This window comes from Pholcus phalangioides, unplaced genomic scaffold (assembly GCF_987345545.1).
Source record: "Pholcus phalangioides strain wild (caught in Gottingen) unplaced genomic scaffold, Ppha-v1.0 ptg000022l_1, whole genome shotgun sequence".
NCBI lineage: Eukaryota > Metazoa > Arthropoda > Arachnida > Araneae > Pholcidae > Pholcus > Pholcus phalangioides.
The window spans coordinates 19,150,202-19,172,542 of NW_028301615.1; the positions used below are offsets into that span (position 1 = coordinate 19,150,202).

Here is a 22,341-nt window from a genome sequence, read left to right on the forward strand (position 1 = left end):
TTAATATAAAATTTCGAAGTTCAGAGGAAAAAATAAAAATTCTTAAATTTTTAGATGATAAAATAACTCAAGTCACCACCAGTTGCAACGGTGGCAGAAGCAATTAAAGGACGAAACTTTTCGATATTTTCGTGGAATGGGGTCATTCAAGTATTACGTCAGCATCGATGGGGGGGGGGGGGAGAGAATTTACGTTTATGGTGACAAGGGGAGGGGTATTGAGTGGTGCTTACGTCATCAACTACCCTTTACAACAATGAGATATTCTTAATTGGCATCTTACTGGGTGTACGAAAAATGACAAAAACTTTCCCTATTTTGTGGGCACCTGAACTAACATTCTTCCTATTGATAACCCTCTATAGCAGCGACTCTCAATCGGTGCTCCGCGAAGCCCTTGGGGGGTCCGTGTGCACTCTCCACAGGCTCCGCGGCCGCTCGAGGAAAATGAAAAACAACAGTAAATTTGGTGCTGAAGTCCTCTGGAACTGTGCCGCACGTAACTAAAGTGATCTGTAAGTCATAGGCGGAGATAGACTTAGAAGTGTGGAGAGGGGGCGGTCTTTATTTCTGGAAGGGGCACGATGATGATGTCAATTCATATCTGCATATATATATTAGATCAGTCGACTTCACATTTGACGCTGAAGGAAGAATGCCTGCTTGTTATTAAAATCAGCACATGTAGGTATATGTACCGTAATGTTTGTTAATAAATTAAAAAACGGCATAAAAAACGCTATGGTAGGTGTAAAACTACGATAAAAGCGGGTAAAATGTCTAAGAATTATTATTTTTTTAGTTACGATTTTCCCTGGAAAACGTTATAGGCGGGATCGACTGTGTAATATTTCCTCTTGTGCGAAACTAATATTTCAAGGTTTCAAATTATTATAAATCGGGTTGTATTACCTCATGATTGAAATCCAATTCAGAAGTTTCCCGTTTAATCGAGAACCCCGTATCAAAGAATAATGATGCAAATTCTTCAAAAATTCCAACGAAATTTACGGAATTTAAATCTCTCAATTATCTAAAGAACGTGATTATATGTGCCGTGATCTGAATTATTGCAAATAATAATAATTGCTATTTTTTTTTTAACCCTCCCACAGCCTTGATATTCTTGGGGAATCGCAAATCGCTTGCTATTAAGTTAAGACGCGAGGAATGAAATTATTCGCGGAATTCCGCGCTCTTTTGCGAGATCTCATCATCATCAGACTCCGCGCACATGAGAAATCGTTAGAATATTTCACAGCTCGCTTCCTAAGCCACGGAATCGAATATTTCCCCGACGAAAACGACCAGAAATTTCGTACTCATTTGTTTCTTCTCGCGTGGAAAAATTTATTCGTCGTTGACTATTCGGAACTACTTCTCACTGTCCGAGGCGTAAGTCCCTATGTCGTGTGAAAGTCGGGGACCATCTCCTATGGTGAACGGAGGGCGGTGCTAGAGAGTCGGCTTCTAAATTAATTACCATTTCTTTTTAAGAGATTAATTGCTCGGCAAATGCTCTCGAAAAGAGGCTTTGTTTTCTCCCGTTTATTTTGGAATTCAATACAAACATTTACGGTCGAGAAAACCGACCTTCTCTCTCTCTCTCTCTTACGAAGTTTCTCGTTTATCAAAGATGCTGGGACTTCCAAATGCTAGTACGAGAATTTTCGTTAGTTTTGTGTGATACTTGGATTATTACGTAACTGAACTGTCAAAAGTTTTTGGGAGTTGGAGAGAGAATACCGGTGATGCTAGGCCCTGAAACAAGTGTGTCCAATAGATTTTCCAACTACATTCTTCATCAAAGACAACTAGAAAGCGAGCTTTAAACAACCAGAATTAATTTTAATCGTTATTTAGATGAACATATGTCCCGTATTTCCGGGGCAGTTCCGTATTTTTACGTAATTTTATAATAGACTACTAGTACACAGGAAATTTTTTTTTTGAAAAAGGCTATAAAAACAACTAACACAACAATAACAACTAGATGCGATTTTTTCCTACTAAATGGCCGTAAAAAAGACCAGATCTAGTGGGAAAACAACTAAGTTAGCAACACTGCCCTGATGGTAGTTTTATGCTGACAATCAGGGCCGCCCTTGTCAGACGCGGGGCCAGTTGCGTCATTTCGGAGGGAACCAAAGATGTTCAAGACCAACCCCCGCCACTTTCCCCGATTATATATATTTTGAAGGGGAGAGGAATCGGCATCTATTTCAGAATATTCAGAATTGCTCATGCTGAGAAATATCAATATACAAAAAATTTTTAACACAAAATCAAATGTAACACAAAAATTAATGAAAATTCAGCGCCGGAGATGATTTTTAACTGATGGGAGAAAAAGTTTTCGAAACTGATTGAAATTTTAGAAGTGAGGAATTGTAAATAATTGAAAGAGAAATGATTCCAGAGCACCAATGAAAATTCAGAATTAATTGTAAGAAAAATTCCAGAATTGATGAAAACTCAAAATTAATGAAATTAATGATTCCTCAATCAATGAACATTCGAAATTGAGGGAAAACAATTCCAGAATCAATGAAAATTCAGAATTAATGAAAGAAATGATTTCAGAATCAATTAAAATTCGGAATTAATGAAAGAAATAATTGAATGTTAATTTCATCAATTCTGAGTTTTCATCAATTCCAGAATTATTTTTTATCGATTTCACAATTAATGAAAATTCAAAAAATTAAAGAGGAAATAATTTCAGAATTGATACAAGTAAATAATATAAGAATTGGGGAAAACCGCTAATATAATTTACCGTGAGTGAATAAATTACCTTTAGTTCTTGATTTCAAAAATTCAAAGCCTAGGAAAAAAACGGGACATTTTGCAAAAAAGATGGGACAGTCGAAATTACGAAAATGTCTGATATAAGGGCATATGGTCACCATATATACAGGGTGGCCTTGAACTCATGGGTCAAACTTTAAGGGAAGGTAAAATACGCACAAAGAAGCATTTTTTTTTGTATAGCAATGTGGAGTCGGAAACGAAAAGCGTTGGCAGATAAACGCGAAATGCCAAAACCTTTTCATTCGCATTAATAAAATTACAGTAAGTGCTCAAATGTGCCACCACCAACATCGATGCAGGCCTTAATGGTCGGAACATATAAGCATTTAATTGTACCAAACCATTCTTAGAGCAAGACTTTCACACAATGATGCAAACAAAAGGCCTTTTTTTGTTATTTCCTTAATATTTCGTGTTTTTCCGCCAAAACTTTTCATTTCACGACCCTACATTGCTATACGAAAAAAATGCTTCTTTAAGTGTATCTTACATTCCCTTAAGGTTTGGGCCCGTGAGTTCAGGGACACCCTGTATACAAGTTTCTGGCCCGTGAGCGACAGAAATACCGCATATCTGGTCTGTGCACTGAAAAGTAATGTGTCACTATGACTTATAACAGTTATGCAGTAGGTAGGAAAATCTTGTGTCGTCGAATTTCGGTCGGAATGGGCTCTCGATTACGTGACTACCACAGACTGTTTAAAAAGAAAAGTGAAACGAGTGAAAAACAGTCCATCTTGTCATCACCATTAGTGATACACGATCGTGCGCCCCCCATTCAAAATGACTCGCAAGGAAGGATCGATTTTTCAATATATTGAAGATTTGCATGTAAGGGTTTCTCTCCTTCTCTTTACTGTAATCAATTTCAGCCCTAGTCTCAGTGGGTTATTGGCAGTCGTCCTTTGAAATAACCTCGAACATAGCTCAAGATATTTGAAAATCGAATGGAGGAGGACGGTCTCGTACTTTGCCGTTGTGTTAACTCGCCCTGCCATTTTCCACGGGTGGGTTTTGGGCGAAGTTTCGTTGAGGCAAAATGGCTACCTTCTCACGTGGCGATGCGGCCTGGGTATCTTTCGGTTTGACGGCTACCTCCTCATATTTTTTCCTTATCGGTTAATGGGCTTGATGTTGGAATGGTCGTGAAAGGATCTTAAGCAGGGATGTCCAACCCGAGGGACGGGCTTGGGTTACCTACAAAGCCTCCCAGATACTACTTAGATACCACCAGGAGGCTTTGTTACCTACCACCCAGGACAACCAACGCCATCTGTAGCAGAAGGCCGTGACATCACTGAATATGTTATTTGATATACTGCGAAAGGTAAAGATATATCGCCTGCGTCGGCCTACTACATTCAATGGCTACAGGTGAAATAACTTCTTCAGTGACGTCACGGTGGTATTGGGACGACCCAGACGCGGATCCGGAACGATGTGACGGAAAGGTCGAATTGTGTAAGTTCGTTTGATCATCCTGTATTTTTGGAGGCGAAAACATTTTGCCATGTTATTCGGCTCTTGGGAGGAGTGGTCATTGCCATCGCCCCCTCTGGATTTACGCCTGAGTGAAGACAGGCATAATATAACCATCTGCGAATGAAGCAGATGTGAATGAAGCAGACATCTTCAGCTGCGAATGGAGTGGTAGCAGGTATCTTCAGTTGCGAATGAAACAGATATGGGCCCATTCAAGTATTACGTAAGCAGATTTTGAGCCATTTTTGACCCCCTACTCCCCTTGTTAGCAAAAGTCAGCAAAACACTGACCCCCCCCCCCCCCCCTGTCAGCAAAATCTCCTCAGCAGCTTAGAATATTTCATATCTTCAAAAAGAGTGGTTGATGACGTAAGCAACCTTCAAAACCCCCCCCCTCCCCCCTTGTCATCAAAAGTCAGCAAATCCGAAACTCCCCCCCCCCCCCCCCCGTCGATGCTGACGTAATACTTCGATGACCCCATATCTTTAGCTGTGAATGGAGTGGAAGTCGCCATCTTCAGCTGCGACTAGAGCGGAGGCAGGCCGCTCGTGCTTCAAATTTCCTTTATTTGAGATTTTTAAACACAGTTACAAAACATTTAGGGGTACAAACTTGTACTTCTCTGTACGATGTGAGCGATCCACAGCGATGTGTCGGCGAAGTGACTTGATAAACGTAGATGCATCGGATATCATCCTGTATATAGACGGGACAGACAAATTTTCTCCATATGAGGATTCTGCTCGTGGGAGGGGTGATTGCCCCCCCCCGGATCTGCCCCTGGGACAACCATTAATATGCCCCAATAAGCAATCTTCAACTGACACCAATGAATATTTTGGGTACATTTCAACTGTGTTTTACTACGGAAACATGAAGGGAAAAAGTTCGGCACGTTTTATTCAGCTTAAAATGATAAATTTGGCTTCTAAGTATAGCTTACAACGTAGTTTCCCAACCTTTTTTGTCCCATCGCCCCCTTCTTCAGAAATATTTTTCTCCCATCGCCCCCCAACGCAATCTAACCCATAGGATCCTATGTTATACCCATAGGTTCTACCGCCCCCCTGGAACTTTCCATCGCCCGCCCACGTTGGGAATCACTGGCTTACACGATCGTTTATAATCTATGCTGAGATGGCAAAAATGTTATAAGTCACTTTTTTTTAAATTTCACGATGACGAATTTGTAAATAATTTGTAAAAAAAAAAAAAGTAATTTGTTGAATAATTTTCCCAATATGCGATACTGTGGCTTTATTTGACTTATTACAATTTGCCTGCGTTGTTTCCTCATAAACTGAAATTTTGCCACATTCCAAAATTTTAATGAAAGAGACTCCGGAATGCGAGCAACTCAATTTCATTTTTGCAAAAGTGACAACATTTTGCCATCTGAGCACAGATATCAGAGTATTATCCAGTGAGGAAATTGTCATTGGCACCGGAAATTTCTTATGCGTAATTATCAAATTGGAGTATGAGGACTTCGTGCCTTTAAGTCGTTGTGACCTTTTTCTCAAATGTGAGGGAGGTGATATGTAGTACTTAAAAACAAAAGAAATTAAAATTATGTACTCCGCCAAAAGTATAAGCTGTTTTTGACATTTTGTACACGTAAAGAGTAAACTGTACTTCATTCATATTTGACATCCATATTTATATGGTTGTAACTTTTTTAGCCACCTCGTTGGAAGATTTGTCCGTTCCCCTCCGTATAGTGGGAGACATCTTTAGCGTATGCGGCTGAAAAGCGTTACTTGGTTCTATGAGATTAAATTTTTTTTAAATCTCAAAACTTTTCTTAACACTACGTTAAAGGTGTCCCATGAATTCGTGATTAGTTTAAAAATTTATAACACTTTAAAAATAGGGTATATATTTGAATTCCATTTGCGAAAAAGCCACTCTCATGAGAGGCAATTTTTTAAGAGGCAAGGGAAAAGTTTAGTTCAAACTTTGGTCAATAGAGAGCGCTGCATAGAATCGAATCAAAATTTTCGACTTGAATATTTCTTCAATCTCTTCTGTGTCTGAAACGTTTGTAAAGCTTCAGCCGGCGATTCATGGCTGATGTAGAAAAACTTCACCGATACTGTTTTAACCAACGTCAACACCACAACGAAAACCTTACGTAAGCGCCAGTAACAGGAAAATTCATTAAATGAATTGATAATCGTACAACCTGAATTTTATAAGCAGTGATTTGCCGCTTGGCAGCACCCTCTATCTCAAATATTCAAACTAAATCTTTTTTTCTCCGAACTAAATCTCCCTTCGTGAGAACAACTTTTTCTGCAAACTGAATTCAATTTTCCTTTTTTTCAGAATTTTTATACTAACGAATTTATTCGACACTGTATATTGTTAATGTGGCCCAAAATAATTTTTTTTCCTAATGCGGCCCGAAATAATTTCACTTCTTACTATGTGGCCCAAGAAAATTTTTGACATCTATTCTGAAGAGACGGCGGTTCAGCTTGACAGTGGTGATGAATCGCCATTGAACACCTCACATAAGGGAAATTTTAAAAACCGCTTAAGGGGTTAATGCGATGGTATACAGCAGGGGTGGCCAACAGATGGTCCGTGGGCCACGGTGTGATTTCGTGCAGCCCCCGACAAGGTAAACATACTGTGTATCAAATTAAATGCTTAATTATCCTTTGAGCTATTGTGTGGGTTCCAACAGCAGACTTCCTGATCAACAAACTACATGTATTTACATTCATTATTGCTAGTGGGGGAATAAAATTACAATGTTGTCATCAAAAAAAAAAATGTTTTGTATGTAAAACTGAAACCACACAATGTATTGGATGGAATAATTTGCAGAAGAATCTGTAATTTTTTTGACGCATTGCAATGTAGCTGGGAACGAAAACGAGTTAAATATTGAATATAAGTGTCAGTTTATGAAGTGGAGGAGTACGAAGCCCAGAGTAAAAGTTTAAAGTCTAAATTGCTCGTGTTTCTCCAAATTGCTTATGGCGTATACCAGCGTTTCTCAACCTATGGTCCGCGGACAAACTTGATAATATTTGTTATGGGTACCTTTTTCTCAATCACCTCGTTGTGCATTTTGTCTGTATTGGTATGAAATTATTCACCCGTTGTAATTGATATTAATAATATCCCTATGGGTTAAAATAAAATTAAACCTTCATTCTTAGGTTCAACGCGCATCATCGAGGAGAATGCAGGTAATTGCGATCTGGAATACGGGATATCATCAAATTTTGGCAAAAAATTGCAATTTGTTGCTTTAAATGCAATTCGATAATTACTGCTAAAATGTCTTAAGGGTGTGGAAATGAAGTGCTGCTATACAAATCGAAGTCAACAAAAGTACGCAGTATCTGTTCAAGAAAATATTCAAATGATCTGTCGACCATATTTCACTGAGAAAAATATGGTAAATTGGGATCTTTTAAATAATCATCCGTAAAATACGGGACATCGCCAGTTGCCATCGAAAAACATTGCCAAAAGTAGGCAAAATCACCGATCGTAATTAAAATTGCGTAAAAAACGTTAAACCTGGCAAATATGTCAGACGAATATTCCTAATTTTCGCCATAATTATCATAATATCATTTATATTATGGAAACGCTGCGTATTACGACTTTGGTAATTGTTTCAAATTCAAATAAGCATCGTTGAAAAAAAAACGGGACAAGTGCATAAAAAAAATCCCAACAACGGAAATTGCAGGTGTGTCCCGTAATACGGGACGGAAGCGGTCCGTCATGTTGTTTCAGACATTTTAGTGGTACTTGTTTTCAGAAAGGTGGGAAAAATTGCCTTGTTTTTTCAACCGGGTTATTCTACTGGCTATTTAACTGGCAGCTATGTTGGCCCTCGAAACAGAAAGACGTTGACTATCCCTGGTCTACAACAGTTACGGATCAAAAGAAATAACCTAAGATGCTTGTGGATACTCATAATTGCTATGGTCATTAAAGAAAAACCAATCAGTTAAATTTTCATCGATGATTATCCGCTTTATACAATCGGGAAATGTCGGATTTTTCCTCAGCTTTATAATTTTTTTTCGTCACTGATCAGAAACAGCATCAACGTTAACGGGGAGAGAGAACACTGTCCCAAAGGATTTTCTTCAATCCTGTGAGAAGCAGTTGTTCTCTTTGTTAGAAGACGAAAAAATTTGAGACCGGAATGCTTTTATACAGGGAAAGGGCACGTGTGCGCCGAATGGAAGCGATCCATCAAATGGGCTATTTAGCCATTATTCAACAAGCGAGTTAACGGCAATATATATATATGAGAAGAGGGGTTAAGCGGTGTGTGGTGGGGGGGGGGGGTTTAAGCTTTTTCAAGCTCAAAAGAAAATGGAAAAAAGAAGCTCAAGACATGAAAAAAATGCGGCTCATTGTTTGGAAATAGAAGAGATGAAATTGTTTCTTGCGCCATTAACTCCAAATGCTCCTTCCTCATTCAAGATAAGCGATAGGCAAAGTTTTGATTACTTAACGGTATAAAAGGAAGGAGAAGGAAATAAAATGTTATCTTTTTTGTTTTTCCACGTCAGTGAATTACGCGTTCAACGGAATCAAAATGCGCTTCTTCGACCTCTATTATTAATATTATTATCGATGATCCCCTTGAGGTTGAACATTCAACGCTCCGTTTCCACCACACGCTCGTGTGGAACAGCTTTTAAAAAAAACCCCACTATCGGTTAACCATTTACCAGGCATTTCCAGCGCTGGGAAATTGTTTGGTCATGTGTGTAAGCTGCGCTACCGGTGATTGTTTTATCCACTCGAAGATTGGTCAAGAATGTAGAACGTGCGTAAACCAGCTTCGGCGAGTCCATCTTTTCGTTGATGGCGCTCACGCGAGAATTTTTCTCGTGACGTTGGTGGTTAATGCAATGTTGGTGAAGTTGTTTTTTCGACCCGGATAGCCGGCTGAAGCTTTACGAACGTTTCAGACTCAGAAGAGATTCGAGAAACATTCGCGTCCAGAGTTCGGTGATTTTGTTTTTTCTGCGTCGGTCTCTACCGACAAAAATTTGAACGAAATCATTTTCCTGTGTCTTAAGAATAGACGTAAATTCTGCCACCAAAGAATATCTTTATTCTTTCGACAAACATATTTTAGTTTTTAAAAAAGGAGTGGCGGGGGTGGGGGGGTTGAATCTATTTTCTGAGAGTTTGGACCATAAGCGTAATAATGATTAAGGCCCAGAGGTTGACTACTTGAAAAACGACCATAAAAAACGACCCAAAAACTCGAAAAAATGCCTTAAAAACTAAAAGAAAAAATTTCCCAAAAATGAAAAAATAACAATTTCTTTAGAAACTGTACTAGTCATTATATATTAACTGGAGATCAAAGAAAAAAATTTCCTGAATTTATCGCTAGTTGGTGTTGTGACTTGTACTCATACTACTATATCGTACACTGCTAATCATCTAAATATATAATCTTGGATCATTTAAAATATTTGAAACATCTAAATATTTGATCAACGCTAGCTTAATTTTCGATATAACATGAAAAAGTTGATGGAATCTCAATACCAGAGGGCGTTTTCGTTGCGCTCACCTTTTAGCCCGTGACCGATTTTGTATGAGTGATTGGATGAACTCAATCTTTATCCGTTCACAAGTTGTGGGCGCTTTGATATAAATATAAATATAAATATAAATACAACGCCACAACAGGCAAATTGCCCAACGAGGTGGCTGACTTAAGAACATCATGGATCCCCGAGCCCCTACCTACTACTGCTACACCACACATGCAACCCCCCCCTGCGGAACCCCCCAACGAATCGGTAAATGCGGGAATGTGCGTGTACGTGTAGTGCAACCTGACGTATAGTTTGTTTCTGTGTAATGCTTGTTATGTGTAGTGCTGTCATCTGCCCCCAGTTTTACGAACTATGAGTGAAGTGTTATGGTTGAATGATTTACCGTTGTAGGACTGTTGCTCTCTGTGGCGAGACTTTTTAACGGGGAGACCGGCTCGCATTTGCGCCTTGAAGTTGGGAACCACAGAAAACCAACTTCAGCCGACCACCACTGTGGGGTTCGAACCCGGATCCTCACATCACGAGTCCGGCACTATAACCACTCGACCACCACAGCGGCAAAAGGTGTATTTTTCTGTAGGTGGGTGGGTTTGAACCCATGTACCCTGAACCCTTCCCATCTGTAACTCCGCATCTAACCAACCCACCACAACAGAACTAATTCCATGACAGATATTCCATGTGTTATGACTATGTACGCAGCCACTTACAATCGTTTTGCCTCTCCGAATCGTTTTGAGATGCCTGAGAGCAGAAAATAAATATTTTGGAGAAATATAGAGATCATTGGAAATTGTACATATAAAGTTGAATAACTCTTGGAGTATGGCAAATTGAGTAGGAGCAGTGTACCATTTAGTAGTATGGGTAACACGTCGAAAATCCAACTAGCGATAAATTCAGGAACTTTTCTGTATCATATTGAAAAACACTTAAATGTAGATTTTAGTTATAACTACCTAGTTATATATAGAGCGGTTCGTAGTTAGTTTTTCTGACTGACTGACTGAGACAGATGCATTTTTCTTAGGGAGTACCGAGCCTATAGACTACCTATTCTTCCCGATGTTGCTCCGTGTCCCATTAGCTAAAACATTCATGAACGTTGAAGAAAGTGGTTTATTCGAATGCGATTTGCGAAAGAAGTCCCTCTCGGGAAAGGGAGAATTTGTTTTAGGTAATAGAAAAAAAAAAAAATTTCAAATTTTTGGTGATAGAGAGCGCTGCATGGAAGCAAATCACAGAATTCCATTTTTTTTTTCACTTTTCTTCAATCTCTTCTGCATCCGAAACGCTTGTAAAGCATTGGTCCACGATTTGTAGGTGGGTAAGGAAATTCAGAAATGAGCTATCGAAATGAGTTAATCGAAAACCCTGCATTAAGTAGGACTTCTAATAAAGTCCCTTTTATTAGAATAACTTTCCCGCAAATTGTATTCAAACATATCGATTTATTGAATTTTTTCTAATATAAATTTTTGAACTATTTACGAATTTATGGGACACCCTGTATTTCGCTGTTTTTGAATCGGTCCATCGTATCCTTGATTTCGTCGAGAAAATAACGTTATTAAATTCTTCCTGTAACGCAGTTGAAATTATTATTATTATTATTATTATTTTGGAAAGGGGTCATTCAAGTATTATTTCAGCATCGATGGGGGGGGGGGAGGGGAGTTTGGAGCTTACGTCATCAACCACCCTTTATGAAAATATGAAATATTCTTAATGGCATCCTGAACTGTGGTTTGTGGGCACCTGAACTAACAGTCTTCCTATAGATAAGTCTCCTAGAGAGCCACTTTGGTGATCTCTAAATGTTTCGTGGATCCTTTAAGTAATCTAGAAATGTGTTTGGGGCCGCTTAAGTGCTCTCGAACTGTACCACGCATCATTCAAGTGATCCGTAATTATGCCGCTCACTTAAGTAATCTGGGAATGTGCCGGGAGTAACTTGAGTGATGTAGAACCGCACCGGGGGCCACTTAAGTGCTCTAAAACTATTTCACATGTCACTCAAGTGATCTCTAAATGTATCACCGGTCACTTAAGTGTACTGGAACTGTGTCGCGGGTCACTTAAGTGATTTGTGAATCTGCCACAGGCCTACTTGTGTGATCTGAAAAATGTGCCACGCGCCTACTTGTGAGATTTGAAATGTGCCAAGAGCCACCTAAATGCTCAGGAATTGTGCCATGGCTCACCTAAGCGATCTGTAAATGTGCCGCTTAGTTCATTTTTACAAAATTAGGTTTGAGGGATCAGGATACATCAGATAATCCCCCGGGCCACATTTGGCCCATGGGTCAAGGATTTATCATCACATGGCTTGGTCACAATGAATTTCTTATTAGGAAATTTTGAGTTCTTAGCCTTCGACTAGCATTGAAATTAACAGAAATTGATTATAACATATAAAGGTATTTTCTTTCGCAATTTTAATTTTTTGCATTTAAAAAAAATATTTTTTGGGGGACCCCATGTCCCCCCCCCCCCGTCCTTGCGTACAGTATCTGATCCCACCAATATGTGATAGGAGATGGAGGGGGCAGAGATGACGAAATTTTGCTGACGGAGGTGTCAAAAATAGCTGAAAAATTCCTGACGTAATACTTGAACGTCCCCAAACGTCAATAACCTGTCAGTTAATTTATATCCAAAATAAGAAATTTAAACAAGACACAAATTTATAAATGAAATTTAAAAAAAAAATTGTTTTCATTAATTTAAATTCATTTTCTTTCTTTTCTAGGTGAGTGAAAAAATCATTGAAATTCTCTCTATTTACAAATATTCTGTAGTGATATCGAAAGGTAAGTATTCGCTTTTAATGGACGGTATTTCATAGCACTTGTTTGTAGCATATGTGAACGATATAGACACCTCTTTGAATACGTTTTACTACATTAAACATCGAAGGACCGGACACACCCCGCTTCCCATCTCAGAGATATCGAAGCTTTCCCGGAAGATGGGTGTATCCGGAAATTTATTAATTTATGTGAAAATAACGTTTTACTACAGGATCGAGTTACAACCGAAACTCTGAATCGTATACAATTTACCGCACATTAACTCCGGTCATACGTCGATTCCCACCCAGTGGATCTGGTTGCGAAATTAAGATGGTCGGCCCCAGGCTCGGTAGTTAAAGAACTTGTTTCTGATGTTCTTCCTCGGACTCAAATTCGTGGACGTTAACTTCGTGGTGGAAGACGAGGATCTTACCATTGCACCATTCGGACCCTATACCCTTTACTGGTCTTTAACATTTGGATATCTACGGTTTCTTTATTCAGTGGTGAATATCGGGGGAGGGGGCGGGGTCATAAGCAAAGGGGGTGCAAGTGATCAAAATTTAGTTTCGAGAAAATCAACTTAGATTGATATTGAAGATTATTGAGATATTGAAGTTCTATGAGTAGTGGTCAAGGTAGTATGTTACATGTACGACAATAAAACACATTTAAAAAAAAAAATACAAATAGCAAAATTTTACAATAACAATAAATTTACCTAAATTTACAAACCAGCTCTCGGATTTTGCCGCTATGCGACTGGATGTCTCATTCGATGCAAATGTGTGCTTTTTCTGTCCCAAAGGACGGGCATCCCATTAAGAAGGAGTGCAAACCATCCCAAGATGGTGTCTCTGAGCGGTCATGTCTGTCTGTATTGGCAGGTTGCTGCTGCAATACACTGAATAATAATAATAATAAATCTTTATTTTACAACCGAAAGTTTTTCAGCAAAATGATAGATCGATAGCATCTGTATTTTTAAATATTTCTCAACATTTTAAACTTTTTTTTGCGGCAACCCCTTTGCGTAGTACGCGCGAGACGTTCTGCACTTTCGTTCACGTAAGGGTAATATAAATTTGGTGGAATCTGGTTCCTTCTATCTACTGAGTACGCACGCATCACTCTATCCATGGCTTGATATGATGCCCTTGAAGACATTTGGCAACGTCCACTTGGATATCCACTGGTATATATATATATTACTACATTATGGCATGTCTAGATAGCCAAGCGTGCTAGTTCCATTACGTCGTTATAGGATGTGTTCTAAGATTTCCCGAGACGAGTTGACATACGAGCTATCTAGACACGAAGCGTTGTGTTGTGAAAAAATATGCCTTTATAGAGTTAGAAATATGCATAAGTATAGAGAAGACTATTACTACAGGGTGGTTATGAATAAACACACGCCATTCAGACGTATGTAGTGTCCATTCTGATGGAGGTGTTTTGATAGAACTTGGTATATAGTATACATGGACCGTAGGGAAAAGAAAGGTTCAATGAAAAAACTTCAATTTTTGACCACCAGGTGAAAAGTGGCTGTTTTTATAAATTGCAGTTATCTTTTTCGGATGGTCCATATATTAAGTTTCAATCAGAAAAACGTCCACTACAACGTGCGCTACATAGGTCGGAGTAGCGTGAGTATAATTAAACTGACACTACTTACAAGGGGAGGGTCCGAAGGTGTCGTTTTCAAAACATTATGAAGAAATTTAATAACATTCATTTCAGAACAAAATTCTCCAGACACAAATAAAAACCGAAAAAGAATTAGCGACGGAATGCAATTATTAAAGCCGCTAAAAATGATTAAAAATGACAAGCAGTCGGCTACTCATTGCCTCTCGAGCTTTTTTGGCAATATCTATATTTTGGCTTCTCTGTTTCTAGGTAGAGAAACTAGTTATTTCTCCTTTTCTTTCCTGTTTCTTTGCCTGTGTTGTAATTGATTATGCGTTGTTTGAATGACGTCACTCCAGCGTGCTGCGGGAATAAATTCACTCTTGGCCTTTATTGGCGTTCAAAATATTGTTATTAACTTTTTTTTTGAGTGACCCATAATGATTTTGTAGGATTTTTTTTTTACACTTTTGTGCATATTTCAATCGGTATAATGTCAGTGGTAATTTTTTTTCAAAACTTTCTGAAGATGTCGCATTGGAACCCTTTCCTTATCAGCTTAATTATACTGACAACCACTCCAATCTATTGTAGCGCCCGTTGTGACGAAGGTATGTCATTGAAACTTTTGGTTACGTTATTTGGAGTTGGACCATGAAAAAAAAAGATAACTGTGATAAAAGCGCCATTTTTTCACCTGCCGGTGAAAATTTGAACTTTCCTTTATTGAACCTTCTTTTTTCTCATTGTCCATATATTCTATTTACCAAGTTTCATCAAAATACCTCTATCAGAAGTGGCGTTACATACTAAAAGGTGAACTAGAGAAAATTTCAAGTTTTGCACTGTTCCGAGGCACAAGATCACTATGTCCTACCATTTAGGGGCCGTTCAAGTATTACGTCATCCTCTATGGGGGGGGGGGGTTTCCGATTTTCTGACTTTTGATGACAAGGGGGGGAGGGGGGGTTTGGATAATGCTTACGTCATCAACCACCCTTTATGAAAATATGAGTTAGGATTCAGAGGGCCAGAGCTGATGACGAAATTTTGCTGACAAGGGGGGGGAGGGGGTCAGCATTTTGCTGACTTTTGTTGACCGGGGTGGGGGTCAAAAATGGCTAAAAATTTGCTTACGTAATACTTAAACGGCCCCTTATGAAAAATTTCAATAACCTTATTCGCAGTACTTGGTATGATTTATCAGGTGACTGCATAGATTATAATTCACAGACAAAGAGCTGGAACGACATTCGGCTGTGTGGTTATATATTTATAATCTCTTGAATTCAAAAACATCTAGAATGCAATACTGTTAGAACTATTTCAAGGTTTACTACGGTCAACATATACATCAGTTGCTCCCCCCCCCCCCCACATATGAAAGTAGTGTAATTTTAATAACCATGACACATCATCACATGTACGAAACCCAAAAATATTATATGCATATAATTTCCAGTTTCGAATGGAACTTCTCTCTAGTTTTCACAAAAGCGTTTGCATTTGGATAATCTCATCAAAAGAAGCGATCTCTAGTCTGGCGCTTCCCTTATGGGGGAGACATCATTTCGAAGTATTATTTCCAAAAATTTACATCCGAAATGCTATTTCCGAGCATGTATCGTTACGACTGCGGTTGTTGTTTTTCGATTCCAATATAAACTTCACTCACTGGAGCGATATCTTTTCACAATACCACGTACGACTAATTAGTTTGATGCGCACTATACAGCACCCGAATTCACCCCGGATATGTACCATTCTGTGGTGTATCTGCTGCAATTATACGAGAAACAACAAGGGATTTCATGGACGGAGAGAGAGAACGAGTGTCTCCATTATTCCATTGAATAAACTGTTTCTCTTTTCAAGAGAAAGCGAGAGAGATTTCTTTGTTCAGCCGTGTTTTTGTATTATTGTATGTGTGTTGTGGGCGCCATTTTTATTTTCTATTAAACTAGAAGGACGTTATTTTTTTTTCCCCCCTGAATTGATGGTTATATTCAGCTTCGGAGGCTTATATCATCAGCATCGGGAAGGGCTCACCTTGTTGTTAAAAACCGAGATAGAGAATGAAAGGGAGAGAGGATATAGACGGCTATTGTTCCATTCTTATCCGTTGCATGACCACCAAATCGCTTCGCGTGTAAATTAGTCATCAACTCGACGTCGGAGTCAATTCCTTATGTTCTGGTGTTATTATTACTGTTTTGATAGAGAAGGAAGTAATCTCTCCTCTCGGGATGATTAAAACGTGAAGAAGGTCATATATCCAATAATGTTACTACCCGTCTGTGGTTCGGTATGAATCGATAAAGAATATTGATTTCCATATATGTGACGGAGAGTCCTAAAGATATTAATTTTTTCTGAATATCTTCTGAAATTTCCCTTCCACTGTATTACAGGGTGTGCCAAAAGTTCATGCCGCATTCCAAAATTTAATATGAAATCAACCAATTGTGATATGAGATCGGGGTTTGCCGTGAAATACTCATTTGTCATACCGGAGAATGTTTTTGCTTCCCCTATTTAGCAGTTCAAACTTCCATGTGTAGATATGACTGTGCAACATTTAAATGGCAACATCGAGGCTACTTCTACCGCACGCCGACTCCGGTCATATATCGCCATACGGCGATTTCCATCCAGTGGCACTGGGTGGAAAACGAGGGTGCCGTCCATCGGTGGTCGCCCCAGGCTCGGAGAGGGCGGTGAAGAACTTCTTTCTAATGTTCAGTGTCCCGATTCGAACCCGTGGACTTTGACGATAACCTTCATAGTGAAAGACGAGCATCTTACTACTGCGCCACTCGGGCTAACATCAAGGCCTTTTCTTTCGAACCAAGCACAACTCATTTCTATCATCATCTATGGGCTATTTAGTACTTAGTGAGTTGTGGCGGAAGTGTAACTGTGTTATTCTGCATAATTACCAATCGTCTTGGTAAGTTTGATAAATTTATCACTTTTTCCCGGTGAATATGCATAATACCCTTGTTTTATTGGTGAATTTGACATACATGAAAAAAAAATCCCATATGAGTCTAGTATGTGTGATGAATTTACTCGGAGCCTAATATAATGGTAAATTTTACGATCCTACTCCCATATAATGATACAATACATGTATGAATTATATACAGCACATCATATATATTACGATTTATTACGTTTACCAGCGACGCTTGGGTATTATGCATAATCACCGGCAGAAGTGATTAATTTATCAAACTTACCGAAATGCTTGTTAAGTAGCCTATACGTAATAACCTGCTATTATACATAATAACCGCATTTATCACATTTACCGTAACATATATATTCCAGTGATTTGCTTTCGTGCAGTGCCCCGTAATGGCAAAAATTTGAAATACTTATTTTTTCTGTCCTCATAAAAAAATTCCCCTTCGTGGGATAAAACAAAAGTGAGATATTTTCAGGATAAAAAACTAAAAAGAGGAAATTTTTTCAACTCTTTTCTCGCACAAACTGCATTCAAATATATCAATTCCTGTAATATTTTATGAACTTTTAAGGCAACTGATTACGTTCTAATAACAACTTTTTCGAAAAATATCGCGAAAATCGTTTTATAAATTCATTTGTGAAGAATATTTTACAGAGAATCCAAAAGTATTTCATTCTTGTACATGCGATGAATAACAACAAAGTTATGGCTGATTTAAATAATCTGGAACAATGGTTTCGAAGGCAACAAACAATTTTCAAACGCGTGTTTTTTGAAGATTCATTTTTTTCGTTACTTTATTTCGCGCGAAACCAAAATTTCTCCAAAACTATGCAAGATATTCTCATGAAATTATGTTCAACAGTATTCGAGATAATGTTAGTTGTGCAATGAACTAGGATCTTGGCCATATATTTAGAATTTAATTTTTCACAGCTGTTTCAATGTAAAAAAAATTGAATTTTTCAGTGAAAATTCACGTATTGTTTCACGAAAACCGCCATATCTCGGAGAATATTTTCTGTATCTTAAAACTTTTAGTTCATTGTACAGACGACAGTCATAGAAACATACAGTAACAAAACTATTCAGATAGATTGTACGGTTCTCTGTGTACAATGTCTGGCGTAAGTACTCAAAATGAGCCAATATTGAGGATATAATTTATAATATCTGAAAAAGTTTCAGAGACTTCACTGGATCTGACATATTTCATACAGTCTTGTTTTTCGAAAATAACAGTGTTTTAAAGAAAAAAGTGCCGGCACGTAGTCAGTTGCCTTAAACTATTTACGAATGACACTGTACGCAATTAGGAGCCCTGTATTTGAGTCATCAAGAGTCTAGCTTCTAAACTTATTAAGGAAGCCATACCGAATCTCAGTTTATGAGCAGTATTCATTGTGAGCATAAGAGTATATAATATAGAAAATACTTTATAAAAAAATACTCAAAATTCTCGAAATAAAAATACAATGACCCAAAGAAATTCATGGAAATAAATTCCTTCAAAGGAATAAAGAAATTGACTCTCGTTTCTTACTTTTCTCTTCATGAAATCGAATGAGTTTCTCTCCACGTTCTTCCTTATTTTTACCATCGAATCTTGGCAGAATTCCCAATATACGAACTATTTCTATCATTTTTCTTTTCAGTCGCCATTGGTAACCGAACATCAACATTGACTTTTCACTGTGGATACCTACTCTAGAAAATAATAATAATAATAATAATTCGAATTGTTTTATATTATTATTTTTAGCTGAGAAGTCAAGCATCAAAACGATGGTAAATAAAAACAAAAGCGCGATATTTTTCAGGAGGATACAAACAACTAAAAAAAGAGGATATATTTTTCTGTCTCTCTCTTATCTTACTTAATCTAGGATTGTTGTTAGGAATGGTTCCTGGGAATTCGAATACGCTGTTCATCACTTAGTGAACGGACTTTTCCTGTTTTATTTTTAACCTTTCTTTTTTTTCGTGAGTCAGATGGAGCCAAATCGTTCCGAAAATTCAATTTTCCATCGCTGAAAACTGCCAAATATAACATGGAGTTTCCATTAATTTTCGACATGTTTTTGAGACAGTCCTAGGTGTATTTGAGCAGAGATATAAAAATAAATGGAAATTGTACTTTTACATCCCCATGCATAAATTCGCTGTCAATACAGTGGAACCTCCCCTAACGTAGAATATAACTTTAATGCATTTCACTCCCCGTTGGCACAGTAAAATCAGGTAAAATCTTTTTTTTTTTTCGAAAATCTAATTCGTGAGCATTTTGTAAATTAAAATCTTACCTCTACGACTAACAGGTTGAAGAGATAGATTAAGAATCATGATTTATAGGACACCTTGTATATAATGCGGAAATATGTACTAAATGCTGAAGTTTTATCTTCGTTAATATTACTATAAATCTTTGCTTACTTTTCCGACACGACTCTGCCTCTTTTGAGGTAACGGAAGTAAGGTGCTTTGCATCAGTCCGGGGTTGTGAGCGGTTCTATCTATCCATCCGTTAATATTGCATTTAAACGTATGCAATTTTTTGTCTGTAAATTACGTGACGTAGCTGTATTTACATTATTAGAAATTTAACACACAGGGACTATGTAAAAACATAGTTTTTCATTTTTTTCATGTTACAGCCCCTCGGGAAATTTAAGGCATTTTGAGTGACATGTCATTTGAAAACTTTTTTTTATCGTAATTATGTTTTCAAATGAAACAGTTGCAAGCATTTGCGACATCCGCTGCATTTGTAATATTCCTTTTCACATATAGATGGCGCATCCGTCTCTAACGCGTCTTTGCATATACGCAATTGCTAGTTTTTAGTTGTTAGGAGAGCGAGCAACTCGAGGGATTTAGTTCAGTAGTCTCTTATAGTCTCTAGTGATTTTTGCATTTTGAATCGCATTGGCATATCCATTTTTCATTATCCGACACAATTTTACAAAAAAAAGGACTTTCAGTGTTGTGACACTTCATGTCACGCTTCTACCCTCATTCACGTGGCTCAAATGGATCTTTCCCATTGCTTGTATACGATTGAAAGTTTTTTTTCAGCAACTCCAATTGTTAAGCAAGTTCATTTTTCATTCTTAAAAATCTCTTCGTGTTCTAAAATTATTATTTTTCCACTTTTCCGAGGCTTAGGTCGTCCTGAACTGGAGTATGCCGTAAGTTTTTAGAGACCGTAACTACAGAGGGACTTAGACTTGGTTGACGAGGTGCAGAGAAGAGCTACGCGTGCTCTTGTTGGCACACAAGGCTTGAGCTATGAAGAAAGACTTGATGTTCTGAATATGTTTACATTAAGAGCGCTGGTGTCGTGGGGAGGGATATGATCAAGGTGTTTAAAATTTCCGGCCGGATGAATAGGATGGAATGAATAATGAAAGCTATCCGACTATCTTTCTTGTCACTTTTTTTTAAAGTACTGTAGTACCGAAGTGAACTTTAATAACATTTTTAGATAGAAAGTGTCCCAAAGATGAAAAATGATAAATTTTGAATACCTATGTCATTTTCTATCAAAAATTCATTTTATGTGAAATTTTAAGCAAAATCCATGTGATATTCCAAACACGATTGCAAAAAAATTCTGTAAAAATGGAATGTTTCGTTATTTTCGCAGTGCATTCAGCTAGTAATTGTGCAGGTTGTATAATAAAATTTAAAGCCGGGTTTTCTCCTAGGAGTAGAATTTCTGCGCAGCGTGAAAACGCTGATTGGTTAAGAACTTGAAATTCAGGTTTTTCGACCAGTCAGAGTTTTCATGCTGCTCGCACTGTAGAAACCTGAGGAAAACCTGGCTTAAAGAATTGTACGATATGCTCATAAGTTACACTCAAATCTGTTGATGTACGTGTGAATTTATTTTAAATTTCATTCTACGTTTCGTTTATAAAACACTGTAAATGGACAAATGTATGTGATAGACCTTAGGTTTTGATTAGTTCATAACTTTAACAACATATGACAGAATATCATATTAAAATTTCGTGATGACGCAATGAATAGATTTTTATAAATCGTGTTCCAAACTCAGATAAAACGGCAAAAATAGCGTTCTTCGTTAAACGCAACACTAAAGTGGACGTATCTTCGATTCTGAGCATCTTATAAGCAAAACAAGGGCCAGTTTTGGAATTACGACAAAGAGAGGGCTTTCATAAAAAATAAATAAAAATCGATATTTTCTTCCAAAATGCCGTTTTCAAAGTAGTCGGCGTATATCTCAATACGCCATGAATCGCCTGCTTCGACAAGGGGACACCCGTATCGTTTAATAAGGGACAATTCTGGGTTGTGGTGTCGCAAGGAGTTTTTCCCCTAATAAGGGGTTGTGAATAAATGGAATATCTTACCTCCAGCTGAGAATTCTAACACAATTGACGCTTTTAAACAGAAGTACGATAAACATATAGGGATAAATCGAGAAGCTATCCATTGTTGGATAAGATAACTGTAATCTTTTTTATGGGCAGCGTGCTAACTGCTATTTACTGCTAATTATTATTATTCTCTCTTATATTGAGTTGCTGTATTTTAGTTATATTTTATATCCATATTTTTTTATGGACATCTTTTTTTCAGCCACCTCGTTTGGCAATTTGCGCGTTGTGGCTTTTGTATTTGTGTTTTGTGTTTGAGATGAATCTTCGTTCAACGAAGTCTACATTTCTTAATTGGAGAGGTGCTGCTCAGCACCATCTAGAGATAGAAGGCCTCTGCAGTGTTTGCCATAAACGTCATTCAGATTACCTATCGAGTTTGCCACATTTTGAAACACAGCATCCTATTTCGTTTCTTCTTATTTTGGCGTAGAATCTTCCCGATTGGCTCACAAATACCGCATAGTGATTGGATGTGGGGCATAGAAATCGCCAATTCTGAGCCCGATCATTTCTTTTCCTCACAACGATGATACTGGCACGAGCAGGGAATTTTTCCCCCTGAATATTCTGAGGGAAAATAGACTACTTACTGACGTCACAAGCAGACTGCAGAGGCCTTCTATCTGTAGGAGGTGCTGTGCTGCTACGTTTCCAGTCGTCACCATGA

At 37.9% G+C, this 22,341-nt stretch overlaps 1 protein-coding gene across 1 annotated transcript in view; it reads left to right on the top strand.

The window, feature by feature from the left end:
- The window catches only part of LOC149069950 (uncharacterized), a 304,673-nt gene that overhangs the window by 78,954 nt on the left and 203,378 nt on the right, over window positions 1–22,341 (top strand). The gene's annotated exons all lie outside the window — the stretch shown is intronic.